A 19055-nucleotide genomic window follows, 5' to 3' on the forward strand; every position below is an offset into this window, starting at 1 on the left:
TGTTCCCTGGACACACCAATCCCAAGGCTGGCTGCTGGCTAGGCCTCCCTCAACTCCCTATCCTGGAACTCATCTCTGCCCGAGCACCTCTGCCACAGCCCTCCCACCTCCTCCTGGGTGGCCCAACTCCCTGTGGGGAGCAGCCCCAGACATCCCAGCCCTGATGGATGTCTCACCATGCGGGCCTCCCAGGCCTCTATTCTCAGATTCAGATCCCTTCTTAATATGAATAATTAGAAGAAAGAATCAGAGAGGGAGGCAGCAGCCATAGCAGTCGACCCCAGTGATTTCCCAGCCTCGGGGAGAGCCCAATTCTGCTCCAATCCAGTTGCTGTAAATTCCCATCAAGCTAAGAAAATATAGTGCGATTTAGAAACACTGATACGGCAATAAAACACAGATCTCCAGCAAATGGAATTCGGCAACATCTAAAAATGGAGCCATACATTACTCGGCCTGAAAACTCCCTCTGGGGACATGATGCTGGGAGAAGTTAGGGCAGCTTTATGTTCAGGTTGATCTTTCCTTTCCAGATGAAGGCAGGGGCACCCACAGCAGGGCCTTTGGTAGCCCTCTCAGGCCTCCCTCCATGGCCCAGAGAAGGGTCTGAGGAGGGCTCCCAAGTCAGAGAGGACCCGTGGTCTGCCCTCCATCCTCCAGGGGCTGTTGGGGGGAGGGAGAGGATCTTCCTGTGCACCGTTTAGTCCTCATACATGGCCTTTGAGGGACATGTGGTTGTTTCCATTGATCAGAGGAGAATACTGATAAACAGAATGAGATTTGTTCAAGGTCACTCATGGGGAAGCGGTAAAAGCTGGATTTGGACTCATGCTTGTCTGTCTCTTTCTAGTCTACATGCCGTCTTATGCCCGGCTTAGGACTCAGCCCTTGACTTTGCAAAAGCTAAAACTAAGCCAAACAAGGTTGCTCTCTGCCTTCTGGGCAGGCAGCCTGATCCCTGGAGTGGGGACAAGACCATAGTCCACAAAGGGTTTCACCACTGCTTCCTGGGACCATTCTCCTGTTCCTGTAGCTCCACTCTATAACCCTGAAACAGGAAGAGGTCCCCTGATGCAGTCTCCTGCCTCCTCAACAGAAAGCAGGGCGTAGGGGGTCCTCGTGGGAAGGATGGAGCTGGAGAGCAGGAGGGCTTTGGATGAGTGGAGGGCAGACCCACGCGCCCATTCAACCTAACATCTCTACTTCTCCCTGGAGAGGATGGGGATGGGGCTCCATTCTCTCTCTGTCCTGGTACATACCTTCCTCCCTCCTCATCAGCATGTCAGGCTCCTTGCTAAACCCACCTGGCCAGGCTCCTTCCTGAACCCATCTGGCCAGGTTCCTTTCTGAACTCCCCTGGCCAGTCTCCTTGCTGAACCCATTCTATCCCATTCTTGCTCATGCATGCACCCACATGGGGACACACACACCCCACCCAATACTCATTTCAACCTCTATGCATTTGCTTAGCCAGTCCCTCCTCCAGACTGTGAGCCCCACAGGAGCAGAAAGTGGTGTGCTTGTGGCTCATGACTGACTCCCACCTACTAGACTAAGCACAACTCAGGGATTGACTCCACTGACATTTGGAACACACTGGGGACCGCTTTCACATGCTCCTGTGTATCCTACCAAGCTCTGGCACCAGGAGCCCAATAAGGGCAGAAAACCCAAGGTGGCCTCTTTGGACTTTCTGTGTTAAGAATTACAGCTCAGGACCCAGGCCTGACTTCCAGCTCTGCCACCTGCTAGTTGTCTGACTTGTGGAAGTTACTTAATCCCTCTAAGCCTCAGTTTCCTCATCTGTAAAATGCAGTTAATAGGAGGTCCTGCCTGGAAGGCTGCTGCAAGGATCTAGTGAGATGATACATGGAAAGCACACAGCACAATACTTGGCACATAGTAAATGATCAATGAACAGCAATTGCATTAGTTAGCATAGGGCAGGCTATGCTGTGACAATGAGCCCCAGTGTCTTGGTGGCTTAACACAGCGATCTTTATTTCTCATACACCTTGATTCCTCCATGGGTCAGCTGTCCTCCATTGTGAAAATCAGTGATTTAGGCTACTTTGATCTTGTGATTCCATCATCTTAACACGAGGCCGTCTCATAATTGCCTCAGCTGAGAAACAAACGGGCTGGAGAATGATATCAGTGCTTTTCGCTGCCTCAGCCTAGAAGCGACATACATTCCTTCCAGCCACATTTCAGAGGCCAGGGCTAGACATGTGACTCCACTTAGTTGAAAGTGGAAGTAGGAGTACATCCTCCCCGTGCCCAGGAGGGAGAAGACAGCCAGATCCTGTGATAAGGAAGCACCAGTGATGTCTTCCTCCATACCTGTGGTTACTGGCCCTTTTCTGTACCCATGTCCACTTCGTTTTCCTGGACCCAGAGCCAACTCACACCCTGCTGGCAATTTTCCTATTTCCTCCTTCATTTCTGTCATGTCTTCTCCCAAAGAGCGGCAGAGGAAACGCAGGCCCCCGCTGCCCTTCAGCTGAAGCCCAGCAGTGGCCCAGGGGAAATAGCTCCTTACAGAAGACGGGCTGTTTCCGAAGCCCTCCCCTACCCTCCTCCAGCCCCTTTCCTCTGACTGAAGGACCGTCATCAACTCGGTGACAACCCAGAATTCAGGCCTCCAGCATCTGATTGCAATTGTGCCTCTGACTGTCAGGGATAAATGTCTGTTGTCTTAAGGAGGATCTGCGTTGATGGAGGTGTCAGCACAGGCAGTGGTGGTGGAACCGGGCTCCCTGTGAGATGTAATTTGTGGGCAAGTCATGTATGTCCAGCTCCTGCCAGAACTCGGGCCCCTGAAGGTGGGGTAGGGAAGACTGGGTGTGTGGGGGACAGATAGGTGCAGCTGCGTGGGGTGAAGGGCAGAGAACCAGAAGCCAGAAAGTGGAACCATCAGCCCAGAGGGGAAACTGTAGAGGACGCTGGGCAGTTGGGCAGGAGATAATGAGGTTCCCTGAAAGTGGAGTCTGGGAGGACTAACAGGCACAGGAACAAGAACATGGGGCCAGCAGGAGCTTTGGAAATTAGATTTGAACCCTGGCTCTGCCACTCAACAGCTGTGTGACCTTGGATTCATTGCTCAACCTCTCTGAGCTTCATCAGTAAAGAAGTGCTCAGAAGCCCTGCCCTGTGAACTTATAAAAATGCAGTGAGGTGGATCTGAAATGTTCTTCCCCTTGAGGTTTGGCCCCCAGTGGGAAAGCCTGGTGGAGGAAGGCAGAGGCCCATTCTGGAGATGCTGAGCCACTGTAGTGGACAAAGGAGATTCCCCACCCAGACCCCTTTGATTGCATGGTGCACTTGTCTTTCCACTGCTGGGAATGTTGGCTGTTCATGGCTCCCAGTTGTCCCCTTCTCAGGCACCTTCTTACCCATGAGGTTAAGTCTTCCACCACCCAGAGCAGCACACAGCCTGTGACCTATGATGTGGCCAGAAAAAGGCCGCCCCCTTTCCTTAAGATGGGACCAACTCTGTGATGCTTTGCCTGAAGCTACCGCCTGCCCAGATGAGACCTCATCCTTGCTCACTCAACTCTCGCCCCAGCCTTATCCTGATCCCTCACTCTCCTTCTGAAAGCAACACATCCCTTCAATACATTTTGGGCGCCTAAGTCCCCTTCTCAGTCTCTGCTCTAGAGAACCTAAGACAGACACCAAGCAGGGTTCCAAGAAACGGAGTCTAAGGTTTAGGGGTAGCCCTGGAACCAGGCCATGACCTGGGGCTGGCCCAGGCTGAGTAGGCAGAGAGGCCTCACACCTAGACACTGAGCTTCTAGCCCTTGGGTGAACTTTGAACCCCTGCCTTGTGGGGAATGGCCCTGAGCTACTGTGAGTCAGGAGGGGCATTTGGTACCAGCTTCAGGGAGAGAGGTGCTGAGCAGAGAGGAGGAAATCCACAACTCTTTTTCTGTTTATTGCTTTATTCATTGAAGTCTTATCCCCATGTACTTAAACAGGATTTGAGGAGCTTAAAACTAAATGCATTTAAAAGGGAATGATTATAAAAGCAAAACAGTGCAAAAACCATGTCAAACGAGTGAAATATTTTTATTTCCTCAGAGGCTAGCTGGGATAATAAAGGCAGAGCTTCTTACGTAGACCACCAGGAAAGAGCGTTGTCTGAAACAGGGTCCCTGAAGAGTCAACAGATCCCCACGATTCACTGGGAGCTTCTCCTGGAGTTAAAGGTCCCTCTAGGATACCCTCCCTGTCTACTCCCAGAACTATGTCCCCTGCCAGAGAATACGGGTACTACCCCATGGCACTTTGCAGGGCCTTGGGAAGTCCCTTCTCTTTCTGAGCACTCAGAGCACTCCCTCTGCTCAGTGAAGGGGCTGAGTCTGAAGATCCCTGGAGCACTTTCCACCTCATATGTTCAAGGACTGCCTAAGAAAATTGACACTCAGCAGCTCCCAGGGCCTCAGGCAGGTGGAATGGGAATCCATATCCCTAGGCCCCAGCTGGGTGATGCAGGCACTAGGAGAGTCGGGAGGTGATGCGCAAGGGCAAGGAGTGTGGGTGCAGGCTCCGTCTGGCCCAGGGATGAGGGAAGCACAGGGGAGAGGGATCCAGGCCAGAGGACAGAGGGGCAGCCTGCAAGCTCAGAAGAGGACCAGAATAACCAATGAGCCCATATCCCACCGGGAACGTTCACCCTGAGCTGGTGTTAGAGGTAAGAGAAAGGAGCAGGAGCAGAGGAACCACGCTGTCTTGGGCTGAGGGGGCCTGGGGCCAGGAAGTTTTGGGCTCTGGAGCTTGGTGTCCTCAGGATCTCAGGTGACTGTCTGTTACTGGTCCCTTACTAAGAGGCAGGTACTGCGCTAAGCATCTGAGGTGCATTCTCCCATCTAATCCCCCCAACACCCTTTAACATAGATTCCATCATTTGCTTCATTTTAAAGTGAAGCAAGGGTTAAGATCCCGGCCCAAGGTCACCCAGCTGGTAGGAGACAGATCAGGCTACACCCTGGGTTACCTCTGATGTCAAGCCAGCACAGCTTGGCACCCTGTTTCAGCACCTCCCTCAGGGAGACTCATGGTGTTCCCAGTCCTTAGAGGTCCTTAAGAAAGTCAAGCCCTGCTTTATTAATGTCTCATTAATCTTAGATACCACATTTGTATTCTAATAAGAGCCTTCTGGAGCTAGGCCCTTTATCCTAAGGGCACTAATGGGGAAATGTAAGCACCACATCAGGACTGGGATAGGGGAGGCTTTGGCAAGGTATGCCCTTTCAGTATCCATGGATGCCACCTGTTGTCAGCAGGGACCCCTAGCTGCTCTAGAACCCAGCCCTACCCCATCTCAAGATGCCCTGAGTATTTGCATCTCCCAGGACTCATGAGGCTGTCTCCAGGTCTGAGGGCGGCCGTCAGCGTTGGCAGCAAGCGCTCCTGTTGGCACAGGGGAAACATAAGCTGCATCTGCCACTTAAAAAGCATTTCTGAGAAGTGCAGAGGCGGCAAGAGTGTGCAGAATTGTCGGCGTGTGGGGATTAGCAGGCCGGCACGTTTCCTCCTGCAGGCAGCCCTGCTCCGCAGCGCTCACAGACATAAGGCATTTCAGGAGAAGGATCGTCCAGGCACGGAGCAGCCATTAAAAGGAAACCCAGGGAAGGCCATGGGAAAAGAGTGGCTGCTTTCTAGGAATTATAGGCTCCACACAAAAGGAGCAGGGTCCCTGAGGACCCAGAGTGACCAGTGCCCAGCTTGGGCTAGGGCTTGCCATCAGCAGCCAACTGCTGTAGTGGCATTTCGAGAGCCCCAGAGAAATTCTGCAGTTACCTCCACACCAGCTTGTGAGGCTGATAGTGCCATGATCCCCCTTCTACAGCTAGGGAAACTGAGGCTTAAATGAAAAGAAATCATTAAGAGTGTGGTTAGAACATGAGCGCTGGACCACACTGGTTCAAATCCCAGTTCTACCACCTTCTGGCTGTGTGTCCTTGGGTAATTCCCTTGGCCTCTCCGACCCTCAATTTTCTCACCTATAATGTGAGAGAAATAATAGTACTTCTCCCAGAGGTAACTATGGGAATTAGAAGAAAAATGAAGCTGAAGTGTCAGACTCGTAATAAATCCTCAATAAACAGTAGCTTTGATTATTATTAGATTATTCAGGTCAATTCAGTTCAATATTTATTGACTACTTGGTTGAATTTATTAAAGTATATTGTCAAAACAAGCCGGTTCTTCTCTCCCAGTCGATGACAATGTCGAACTCTGCCCTCTTCAGCCGGTTGTTCTGCCATTGGGTGGTTGCAGCTATTGGAACATATAAAACACGGGGAATGACCCAGCAATGCCATTATGGGGTATATACCCAGGAGAATATAAATCATTCCACCATAAAGACATAAAGACACACCCATGTGAATCTTCATCACAGCACTATTCATAATAGCAAAAACATGGAATCAACCTAGGTAACCCATGGGGTTGTGTCCTAAAGCAGCTAGGGGTTCCTGCTGACAGGTGGCATCCATGGACACCGAAAGTCCTCACCTTGCCAAAGTCATAGGAGACGATGCTTCTCCTGAAATGCCTTATGTCCTGAGCACCACAGAGCAGGGCTGCCTGCAGGAGGAAATGTGCCAGCCTGCTAATCCCCACATGCTGACAATTCTGTGCACTCTTATCACCTCTGCACTTCTCGGAAATGCCCATCAGTGACAGACTGGATAAAGAAAATGTGGTACATATACACCATGGAATACTATGCAGCCATAAAAAGCGGAGCAAGATCATGTCCTCTGCAGGGACATGGATGGAGCTGGAGGTCATTATCCTCAGCAGACTAATACAGGAACAGAAAACCAAACATCGCATGTTCTCACTTACAAGTGGGAGCTAAATGATGAGAACTCATGAGCACAAAGAAGGGAACAACAGACACTGGGGCCTACTTGAGGGTAAAGGGTGGGAGGAGGGAGAGGAACAGAAACGATAACTATTGGGTACTAAGCTTAGTACCTGGGTGATGAAATGATCTGTACAACAAATCCCCCACGACATGAGTTTACCTGTATAACAAATCTGCACATGTACCCTGAATATAAGTTAGAAACAAATAAATACATATAAATAAACGCAGGCAAGCTGAGCCACCCCAAAGGCACCTGCCCTCTTGCTCCATCCTTGGAAGAGGGATTGAGAGTTATCACACACGAGGCTCTGCCTGTGCTGGCTATAGGGAGGTCTAAGTGGGAGAGGTCCCAAGGACTGAGGAAGCAGGAGGCTAGAAGACCAGATGTTGAAGGGGGACTTGGAGGAGCGAGAAGCTGGAGGTGAGTGGTGCGGGTCGGAGTTTGGAAGTCAGCCTCAGGAGCTGAGAGATGGGAGGTGAGCATCAGGAATATGGCATCAGAGAGGAGACTCAAGGTGTCAAAGATGAGCGTGAACCCTGAGTCACGCTCTGCAGGTGAGAGTTGGAAGTTAGAGCCTAGATGGGACTCCTGGAGGTCAGCTGTTGGAGGAGAGGCTTGGCAGGTCAGAGTCAGAGGGAAGACGGTAGTGAGAAGCTGGGTGTGTTTCTCAGGAGGTGTGTTAGTTTCCTATTGCTGTTGTAACGGATTATCACAAATTTAGTGGCTTTAAAATAACACACAGTTTAACGACTTGGGATGTATTCCTTCCTCTAAAAAAAAAAAAAGAAACACAAATTGATCTTATAATTCTGGAGACCAAAAGTCCAAAATCAGCTTCATGGGGCTAAAGTCAAGGTGCTGGCATTCTGTATCTATTTCTGTCCCTCCTCTTCGCTTTTCTTCCCTTACCCCTTCCCTTCCCTCCCCTTCTCTTTCCTTCCTCTTCCTTTCCCTCCCTCCCCTTCCCTTCTCCAGGAAGATCCTGTGGTGTCCCTGGTGGATCCAGGCAGTGGTGGGGCTGAACTGTTTGGCTTTGAATCAGTCCAGCCCCTGGAGAACACCATTGTAAAAGCACATTTCCTGCCACCTGTTATTCATAAACTCAAGATACATTTATTGAGCGCTGAACACTGAGCTCGGTGAAAAGGATCCAGCAGTGAGCTAGACAGAGGTGGTCCTGCCTTGGGAGACTTTGCGATCTGGCAGGACGCTCCCAGACCTGTGCCAGTGTTTGCAGGTGCGGGCTCAAACTGGCTCGTAAGAGTCCATGGTTAATTTTTCAAGAATGTGCAAACCAGCTGTTAAACACAGCTAGACACAGCTATTATTAAAAATTAAATTATATTAACTTACAGTTAAATAAATTGTATTGAAACAAAGGTAATGAACACTCAAAACTCATCATGTCTTAATTATTGTGCTATATTTCGCACTCGTTGATGCTCCCGTACGTTATTTATGTCTACTGAATCCATATGGTGGAAATACAATGGTGCACTGCTGTGTATCTCTTCCCAGCTCCACTCGGTGGCACCAACCTTGGTACTTTGAAATTGTTAGTATTTACACCATGGAGCCTAGCAAATGCTACACATCATGCTTTGTTTTAGAGAGATATATATTTTATTTATTTATTTATTTATTTATTTATTTTTCAGATGGAGTCTTGCTCTGTCACCCAGGTTGGAGTGCAATGGTGCAATCTCAGCTCACTGCAACCTCTGCCTCCCAGGTTCAAGCGTCTCTCCTGCCTCAGCCTCCCAAGTAGCTGGGATTACAGGCGCCTGCCACCACGCCTGGCTAATTTTTGTATTTTTAGTAGAGACGGGTTTTCACCATGTTGTCCAGGCTGGTCTCAAACTCCTGGCCTCAGGTGATCCACCCGCCTCAGCCTCCCAAAGTGCTGGTATTACAGGCATGAGCCACTGCACCCAGCCACATCATGCTTTTTTTTTCTTTTTCTTTTTCTTTCTTTTTTTTTTTTTTGAGAGCCAGTTACTAAAGATGTGTAGCATACTACTGCCTGTTCCCCACTGCATAGTCCAGGTCATCCTGAATCTTGATTGTCTTAGCTTTCAGCTGGAAGTTGTTTCAATGGAGTTGGAGTGGAAGGTGGGTCCTTGTCGGGGAACATTCAGAACCTCTTGTTCCTCCTCAGAGGCCTGTGGGTGAGTGTACAGGCATGCAGGCCCTCAGTTCTCTGTCTCCCAGGCAGGGGCCACTTCTCTGAGGTTCCAGCCTTACCTCCTCCAAATAAAATATAAGCCTGGCTGCTGCATCAGAAAACAGCTGTTCTCACAAAGCTTGCAGGGCTTAATTCCGATTATAGACACAGCTGGACCGCAGTTCACATGCCAACATGTAACTAACTTTCACTTTACTCACATTCTCAGGAAAATTGATGATTTTCTGCCGTTTTATTACACTTGATGATAATTTAAAAGGCAGGTTTAGTGCATCCATAAAACTGACTTTGCAACAAGCTTGTGATGTTACAAAAATATATTTGGCCGGGGCCTATTGTTTGGAGTTATAAAACAGAAGCCAGGAAGGGCTTTCCAAAGGGGCTGTTCATACCAGCATCCTTTGCCTCCGAACCCCAGCCCATCATTGTCCCACTTCTGGGAGGTAGTGAGCTGGCCTGGGTCTTTTTCCTGCACATGCCCACCTCAGTCAGACTGAGTAGGATGATCTCTGCCTCCATCCCTGACAATGCTCACTAACCACTGACACTGGGAATCATCACCCAAGTTCTGGGGCAGGCATGCACCGAACACACTGCTGGGGCCCTCCAAGGGCAGTGCTGGCTTCCGAAAGGGAATTTATAGCCGGCTAATCAAAGCTTAATTACAGCAGCTCAGCGGGCTCCAGCAGGAACTCAGGCCGAAATGGTTTTGCTAGGAAACTTTTTATGAGCTTAAGCAGAAGCAGCAAATTAGCAGGAATGAGAAGAAAATCATCCTCCCTTAACCATGTCCCTGAGCTGGGAATCTGCAGCGTCACCTTGCAGAGTGCAGTTCTGGGTGGCCCAAGAGGTGAAGACGGGGGTGTGGGAGCAGCCTGGGTGTGGTCCCCTGTTGTCCATGGGCTGGAGCTGCATGACTTATGCTCCCTGAACCCCCCCCCCACCCCTCCTGCACACGCTGCGGTGAGGATCAGGAGGCAGCCTCACATCTCTTCTCACCTCTCACCTCTTCATCTCCACTGCCCCCCGCATGGCTAAAGGACATCACACAACCTCGTGCAACCATGTGGTCTGGAGAGTCTCCTCATTCTTAGACATCTACCTCATCTGAACTCTCAGTTCCTCCTGAGTGCATCTGATCCATAAACTCTTCCACCTCTCCTCTTCCATATTTTAAAATTTCTTTCCTCTTCACCAATCTGCATTCCGCCACTCAACTAACTCCTTATCTCTTGTTCAGCCAAGGACCTGCCTTCCAATTCCCCTCCCACTCCCCTGCAGAAAAACAGCCTCCAAGTATTATCAGGAACATCTCCAAATCCCACTCCTCTACACCTTTGCACCCACATTTTCCTGCATCCACATCCCACTTTCTTCCTCCCTCGCTTCTCTGAGGAAAAGCAACTTTGTAATCATTGAAAGGCACACAAAACCTGGGTTTGAATCTTGTCATTGCCACTAATTAAAATGTACTTTCTTAGGCAAATAATGTAGCCTCTCTGAGCCTCAGCGTCCTTATCTGTAAAATGGAAATAAGAAAATCAGTAATATGAGGTGGCAGTAAGCCATTCCATTAGCTAATCTATGTGCCGTTAAACACCACACTTGCACATTGTAACACTCAAGAAATGATAGGTATTATATTTAATTGTAAAATGGACAGCAGAAATCCACAGAGTTTACAGCTGCCCCCTAAAAAGAGGATCTGGTTTCTAGAAAGATGAATGAGAGTTTTCAGATCCCTATGTCTATTATCAGTGGTCATACCCAAAAGGGGCTGGCTCTGCATGAGGAGAGAGTCCAAGGGAGAGATTGCATGAGGCCAGCAAGGAAGAAGAAGAAACAGAAACTGGGGCCTTGGGACAGCAGGGAGCCTAGGGCTGGCCAGTGCAGGAGCTTCCTGCAGAGACTGGAAGACAGAGCAGAGCTCCCAGGGGTAGAGAGCAGGCACGGGGGTGTACAGGGCTGATTTCAATTGTCAGTGAAAGTAGGCTTCTGGAATTCATCATTTTATTCACAAATTAAGAAAGGACCAAAACATGCTTTGTGCTGTTCTAGCCCACGTAGATGCTTTCTTTCAACTTTATGAACTTCTCTAACAATGAATAAAACCACTCTGGCATGACAGGCACCTGTATTATTCTGTGTGGATTCCTTATTCCTAATGTCATCAATTACAATAATCAGATCACTGTAACACCGGGTTGGAGCAGGGCCGTTGCTGAGGGGCAGGCAAGCGAGACCGCGGCTGTTCAGAACCGCTCGCTCGTGTTTCTAAGGCACTGAAAGACGACTGGAAAATGTGATTGCCCTTAAGTTTTAAATTACCTGCAATCATTAAAATAATCTAGTTCATATTCATAAAGCTGTGATTATATTTTACATACCCAGTAAACACTTTATGAGAAAAACCCACAATTCTGCAGTGAAATAGAGAGGCTAGATCTGATGGAGTCAAAATGCGAAGACGTGTTGGCGTGAAATCGGCCCAAAACACTGAGGTGGGGGTTGACCATTGACCATGGAACATGTTCCCTGCCTCTGTGGTGGGCGGTGGGCTGAGTTTTTGAAAGGTTATTAGACAGATGAGGAACAGAAGAGACAAGGGGGAAGGGAAAATAGCCCAATTCCAGTATTTCCAGAGTTTTCCGAGGCCCATAGGTATCTCTTGGCTACCTCCATCCATCCCACCGGACAACAGCGGTGAAAGGTCATGGTGCCCTAAACTCAGCACCATCATGTGCACCCTGGGACCCCTGGAGGAAGAATGCCTCTTACTCTTGTTTGATAGATGGGGAAATTGAGTCTCAGAGAGGTTAAGCGATTTTCCTAAGATCGCACAGTAAGTGGGGAAGTCAGACACCACCCCAAGGTCTGTGTGACTCCAAAGCCCACACCCCACATTTGTTGAGGCGTCTTGTCCAAGGACACATGGTAGTGAATGGCAGACTGGTGCTCTCCTGGCTGGGTAACATGTGGGGCCTCACCTCCCAGCCTCTTCCAGATCCAGGTGCTTCTTACTGTGCCTTTCAGTTACTTTTTACTGTGACATGATCCAGTCACCCCCAGCATTCAGTGGAGCGCCCCAGGTGAAGCATTGAGGGCAACGCCCACTGGACACCGCGTCTGAAGCAAAGCATTTTGCAAAAACCCGACTTGAAAAAATATATATATATCATCCATTTCCTTTTTTACCAAGATACATTTTTGACACCAATGAGGCTTGAGAAAGCCCAATATAACATCCCTCTCTTCCCACCAGAATCAGACAAATGGAGATCAAAACTCCAGCTTCGGTGCACAGGAGAACACAGAACCTCTTCCCCGGAACTACAGATCTGCCTCGCCCAGGCAGAGCCCACTCAGCTAGTGAAAAAAGATGCAGGGAACCTTTCTGCAGGCAGGCAGAACCTAGAGAGAGGAGGGTCGGGAGCTGAGCATGCTCAGTGCCTTCACCCGAACCCACCAATCAAAGGAGTTCCTCCTCTTCCCAAGGGGAGGCGGGGGTGAGCGAGTGAAGAGCTAGGTCTGGGAGATGTTTCAGTGGAAATGCTTCTCCCTGCAAACCAGAGCAGTGGTAAATGATCACTCCTCCTGCCCCACAAACAATAAAGACTCTTTAGATAAAGAGAGAAAATCATTTCTAATCCTTTGGCTCTTCACTCTTCCCTTTTTCGAGTTCCTTTGGCTGCCCTGCACATTTGATATGATTGCATCAGTCATTGGGCACTGATGCCATTCAGTGCCAGCTGTGGTGGGGATCTCCCAGGGCTGCTCTGTAACCATTGTGGCCATATCCACTGGGTGGGAGAGGTTCCATGGGGCAGGATCCCATCATTGAAGCACCCTCCACTCTTTACTGATGGGCTGAGGGCTGCTTCCAGATGGGTCATCACGAATAATTCTACAGCCACCATGGTGTACACATACCTTTTAGCCTGGCCTCAGCCATTCTTCCCCAGGTGTGCTGTCTACACAGACTCCCACAAAGTCCTAGGATGACTGCGGTTGGGAAATATACAAAGGACCCAAGGAAATCCCATCCCCTTAAAGTTATAGAGACAGAGGTGATTTTTTCAGGTGTGCACTCTGAGAACCTTAGCAAATAGTAGGCATTTGTGGGAAAGGGCCAGGGCTCCACTGGGCATAAAATGGCCAGCACTTTAAGTAGCTTCTGTCTGCCCTACTGTAGTTCCAGAGCCACTCAGGGAATCTTCTCACTCATTAGGCATTGCTCCACATACCTGCAGCTTGCTGTGAGATCCAGGGACCCCGGAGTTGGCATCCCACAGCCCCAGAAGGTGGACAGGGCAAGTGACACCTGGTGCTATGGTTTGAATGATGATGTCCCCCCAAAATTCATGTGTTGAAACGTAATCACCAGTGTGACAGTGTTAAGAGGTGGGGCCTTTAGGAAGATGAATAGGTCCTGAGGCCAGAGCCCTCACGAACGGGATTGAGTCCCTTACAGAAGACGCGTCACTCAGTGTCTCTTGGCCTTCTGCCTTCCACAATGTGGACGTGAGAGCACAGTGCCATCTCCAGAGCAGAGAGCAGCCCTCCCCATTCAACAAGACCGGCACCTCAGCGTCTCACTCTGGGACCCACGCAGACAGAGCACAGCCACCATCTGGATCATTGCTGGTCCCTGTGCGGAGGGAAGGAGAGCTTGGTGAATCGCTCCCTGGTTCTTAAAGATTAACCTACCACGTCCAGCCCTACTTCCCTGGCCAAAACAAGTCATGTGATCACCCCCACCTTCCGGGACTGAGCAAGTTCAAGACTACTCTGTGCCCAAGAGAACTGGAAAGATCTGGTGGGTAACACTGCCAGGCCACACATCCAGCCCCCCCACCCACCCTGCACCTGGCTCTGTATTGGTATTGAGCAGAGACATGAAGCCCAGACTGCTTTCTAGAACTGTGCTGTCCGATGCGGTAGCCAGCTGTGCCTGCTGAGCGCTTGAAATGTGGCTAGTGCAAATTTAAATGTGCTCTAAACATAAAATCACACACCCAATTTCAAAGACTTGGCATAACAAAAAGAATGTAAAATAGCTCGTTTATGCCTTTTCATTTTGATTACATATTGAGATGACATTTGGGATCTATGAGGTTAAGTAAAGTATGTTATTAAATTTAATCGTACCTGTTCCTTTTTTTTTTTTTTTTTTTTGAGACAGAGTTTCGCTCTTATCACCCAGCCTGGAGTGCAATGGCACAATCTCGGCTCACTGCAACCTCTGCTACCTAGGTTCAAGCAATTCTTCTGCCTCAGCCACCCGAGTAGCTGGGATTACAGTTGCTGGCTACCACGCCTGGCTAATCTTTGTATTTTTAGTAAAGACTGGGTTTCACCATGTTGGCCAGACTGGTCTCGAACTCTTGACCTCAGGTGGTCCACCCACCTCGGCCTCCCAAAGTGCTGGGATTACAGGCATGAGCCATCAAGCCTGGTCTATTCCCTTTTTTGATGTGGCTACTAGAAAATTTTAAAATTGCATTTGGGGCTCACATTAGATTTCTATTAGACAGCGCTGTTCCAACACCTCTGATCCCGGCCAAGAGTGAGACAGAGCTTGCAAATGAAATCAAGTGGATCCAGCCGTGAGTCCAGCAGTCACTGGGGGTGGGAGTGGGGTCCTCTCTGACTCAGCATCTGCCCAGCCACAACTTTGATTCCTTGACAAAAACCTCGTGAGCCCTCCCTGAAGATGGAGCCACTGCCTCCACCCTGGGCTGGGACCTCACTTTCTGCTCTCCCTGGGGGCACCCTTACTGCATGACACAGGCAAGCCATGGGGTATGGCAAGGAGCATCTCTGCCACAGTCTGATGCCCAAGGAACTGCAGCCAAGAAGGCGCAATCGCCTGCGGAGAAGTGTTAATAAATATTTACCGAGCCCTTTGACAGTGCCAAGAGAGACTACAAATCAGTCCCAGCAGGCGCCGAAACGAGTCTCCTGAGGCTGGCAGCCAGAGGCGCCACCACACAGGGCCAGAAGCCCACTGACTTCCGGCTGCTTGTACCTACCCTGAGTGGCCCAGGCAGCCCCGTTTACAGAAGCTGTGAAAGAGGACAATCTCTCACTATTGATTTTGTGCCTCTCCCTGCGACCGCCGCCCTGGGTAACTCACAACGTATGGATTTTTCTATAAACCCTAAATTAATATCTGCAGCAGGTGGGAATATACTGCTGCCCAATGCGGTGAAGCCTCCTGGCCCCACTGGGCTGAAAATTGGAGGACACGCAGCCTGTGACTGTCCCTCCTGTGCCTGGGTCCACAGGCTGACCTCTGCTTTTAGCAGTCAGCAGGCTGGGGGCGTGGAGGCTGGCCTGCTGGGCTATGCATCCAACCCCCAGCCCCCAGCTGGGATTCTTGTGTTCTCTGTGTTTGAATGAGGCTGTGCATACAGGAGTTGTGAATGCAAGTCACCTCAGGGCTCTCCATTCATTAAGGAGAGACTCTCTGCGATGGCAAGGAAAGAGCGGGGACTTGGCATTTACTGAACTTCAGTTTACTCCCAGCTCCACCCCCAGCCTGCAGTGTGGCTTTGGAAAGTTACTTCATAACCTCTCTGTGCCTCTGTTTCCCATCAGTAAAATGGGAATGATATCATATTAACATGACAAGGTTGATGTCAGGATCATTTACTTGCACAGCAAATGCAAAACAAGATCATTTCACTTGAGTAAGAGCTACGAAAGAAATAAGCAAGGTGACTTTGGTAGACTCCTTGAGGTAGGGTGGTCAGAGGGGGTGTCCCTAAAGAGGTGACATTTGGGCATAGAGCTAAAGGGAGGGAAGGCACCAGCCACACCAAGAGCTGGGGAGAGGGAACAGCTAGTGCAAAAGCCCAGAGGAGGGTAAAAATAAAGGAAATTTGACTACGGAAATGTACACAGCATTTTCCCCTGCAGGGAGCAGAAGCCCAGGGGTGTGAAGTTCCCACTTTTGCTCTGAGGGGAGGGACACCTGCTAGGGCAGTGGGTAGAAGTGGGGGATGACAGAAGAGAGAGGGAGAGTCCAGTCTTACAGATCTCCAGCCCCCATCTTCTGGGTCCGGTCACAGACCGGCTGGGAGCCCTGTCTCCTGAGCAGGGAGACAGAGAAGCAAGGCACTGCCCTGGGGGTGGAGAGAGAGAGCTCAAGCCAAGTAAACGTTTGCTGCAAATGCTTCTAATCCTATTGCCTTTAATAAAACTGCTAATTGGGTTTGGAAGTCTCCCTCAGAGCCTGGCTGAGCCAGTGGGTTGCTTAGCTCCTTTCCAATCCTTCCCCACCCGAGATATCTCCTCTGCTTCCATGAATTAATTCAACGCAATATTTCAGGGTATACAGAGGGAGGAGACTGTGTTATGCGTATCTATCTATCATTCATTCACTCACATTTATATTTAGTGAGCATCTACTATGAACTAGATGTTGCCCAGGCTGCTGGGGATACAGCAGCAAATCAAAGAGACAAAACTCCCTGCTGTCGGGGAACTTCCGTGCTAGGAAGGAGCTAGGCCAACAGTGTGTAAACGGGGTGGTAAGTGCCTAGGGTGAAAACAACCAGGGCAACAGGGTGGGAAATGGAGAGGAGGGTTGTAATTTTAGATCAGGTGGCTGGGAAAGGCTTTGTGGAGTTGGGGACATGTGGTAAAGAGCGGCATCCACCAAAGAAGATAGTGGGTGGACATCTGGGGAAAGGTCTTCCAGATAGAGGGGACAGCCAGTGCAAAGACCCTGACATAAGAGTGAGCATGGCATGTTTGGGGAACAGCAAAGAAGCCAGTGTGGCTACAGCAGAGTGAGTCAGAGGAGAGGATTGGAAATGAAACCAGAGAGGTGATGATATCTCACAAAAGCCCTCTACCATACCTCAAGGTACATACCATCAGCCCCCTTTCACAGATGAGGCATGGGAGGATTGAGGGAAAGAAGTGCTTAGCCCACGCTCAGGTTGCAGTATGCTCAGAGTCTGGGTTTAAGCACTTGTCTCTATGAGCACGTCTCTATGACATCACTGGGTGTCATCAACAGGGAGGGACAAGAGCAGGGATGCCTCCCTCACCACCCAGTGGCACCAAGTATCAGCCAGTTGATATTGTTCTAGTATCATCCTACTTCATAGAGGCAGAAAAGGATGAAGTCAATTGTCTGAGGCTATGCTGCCAGAGAGTCGGGCTTCAAACACAGATCTGTCTGACTTCAGTGCTCACACTCACACCAGATTGCCGAACTGGTTGATCCCTGCATTTTGACGAGACAGGCACTCAGCCCAGGAAGAGGGGGCTAGTAGGAACAGAGCAAGGCACAGATCCCAGCCTCCTGGGATGTGGCCTGGGATTCCATCCATCCATCCATCCATCCATCCATCCATCCATCCATCCATCCATATTTCTGTTCATCCATTTATCTATTCACCAATCCATTCATCCATCTATACTTTTGTCCATCAACCTATCCATCCATTCATCTATATTTTTGTCCATCCATCTATCCATCCATTCATCTACATTTTTGTCCATCCGTCCATTCATCCAGTCAGTCAGCCTCCTATCCACAAACATGTTTGTCTGTCTGGCTGTGTACTGGGAACCTGTGCATGGGCCACAAGCAAAAGTTTTCCCTGTAGCTCATGGGGCTGGCAATGAGGCTGACCCTTTGGCTCACCTCCCTGCCACATTCCACACTCCAGAACCCACCAGGCAGCCTCACCCACCACATGCCCATCGGAACGACACATCCTGGGACTTCTTGTCATTTCCTGTCCAAGATTCCATTATGAGGTGTGATTGCTGAAGTATTAGACAGATAACGGATCAGTCCGAGCCCCGCCTGGCGCACCAGGCAGCTGCCGGGTTTTTCCCATTAGCCACAGGGCTTGACGGACAGTAATGGATTTCATACTGATGCTGGAGCCTGCGGCGGATAATTCCGTGATAACAGTTTATCACCCACTGACGGGAGGTAATGGGTAATCACCAGGAAGAAAGCAAACCCATCAGGGAGCCCTGGCCTCCGCCCAGCCTGGCTCTACCTTTGTTGTGCCAACTGCCACTTTCCAACTCGAGGGCCAACTCCCGTCTGTGTCCTGAAGGATGGCAGAGCTGCTGGTCCACTGCGCATGTATGTGTCCAGGCCAAGCCTGGCTGGGGTGCCCAAGGACTGTTTGCAAAGACTCTCACAAGAGATTCTTTTTTCTCTTTCAGCAAGCCCCAGCCACCTTCCTTTCCACTGAGACTTGCAGCAAACTTGGGAGAAGACGAAGTGAGGGTTTCAAGGACAAAGCAACCAGTACATCCTCTAGTCCAGTCCTCCTATGCACAGCCCCAGGCTCCAGGCCAGGATATCAGAGGGAGACTTTGGCTACAGTGTGTGTGCCCCGGCTGTGTTCTCTGCATCCTAGAAAGCACTCACTGGATCCAGGGTGGTGATGACCCCCTGCCACCACCTTCCGTCTCCTTGGGGGGTCCCCTGCCCCCATCCTCACCTTCATAAACACTTGAGTATGCCATCTGTCCCTCACCAGGACTTCCCCAATAGACACTGTCTCTTCCAAATCTGCAGAAAAAAATAAAATAAAATGAATGGATACAATTTCCTCCCATTTCAGAATGGTCCCCTTTTTAATTTTGTTTTAAACATCCAGGTCCTCCTTGTCTCTCACAGCTCAGAGAGAATAAAACAAATCAATGAGCACCAAATGATGATTAGTGAGAAACTTACATTGGTCTCTTCTTGTTCAGTTCTGCCTGGGGTTTCCATGAACTTGTGTCCTTGGGCACGACTGGGATTTCCCAGTTTTTTAGAGGGTGTACATCTCATTAAATTGAACATTTCTAAGTCACTTCAACTAAAAATTCCCGAATTATAACCCCAGTTTCCTTTGCAGAATTTGTATCATTGGAATTTTAGCAGTTTCTGTGGGTTCCTAAGACCCTCCCCACAAAGAACCAGGTCTAGAATCTCAGATCTGGGCATGGGGGCGCGG

At 49.7% G+C, this 19055-nt stretch overlaps 2 long non-coding RNA genes across 3 annotated transcripts; one reads left to right on the plus strand and one right to left on the minus strand.

The window, feature by feature from the left end:
• Positions 1-6142: 6142 nt before the first annotated feature.
• On the minus strand, positions 6143-17062 carry LOC105494728 (uncharacterized). 2 transcript variants are annotated; one of them, XR_011622994.1, is made up of 4 exons: positions 16954-17062; positions 13317-13720; positions 12539-12631; positions 6143-6285 (listed from the first exon to the last, which is right to left on the minus strand). It is a non-coding gene; the product is annotated as an uncharacterized lncRNA (long non-coding RNA). The 2 variants fall into 2 exon arrangements; XR_011622993.1 differs by lacking the exon at positions 12539-12631 and having other exon boundaries at positions 16954-17060.
• An 86-nt stretch (positions 17063-17148) lies between these two features.
• Positions 17149-18661, plus strand: LOC139363086 (uncharacterized). The gene is made up of 2 exons (XR_011622995.1): positions 17149-18190; positions 18274-18661. It is a non-coding gene; the product is annotated as an uncharacterized lncRNA (long non-coding RNA).
• Positions 18662-19055: the final 394 nt, after the last annotated feature.

Source organism: Macaca nemestrina, chromosome 1, assembly GCF_043159975.1.
Source record: "Macaca nemestrina isolate mMacNem1 chromosome 1, mMacNem.hap1, whole genome shotgun sequence".
Taxonomy (NCBI): Eukaryota; Metazoa; Chordata; class Mammalia; order Primates; family Cercopithecidae; genus Macaca; species Macaca nemestrina.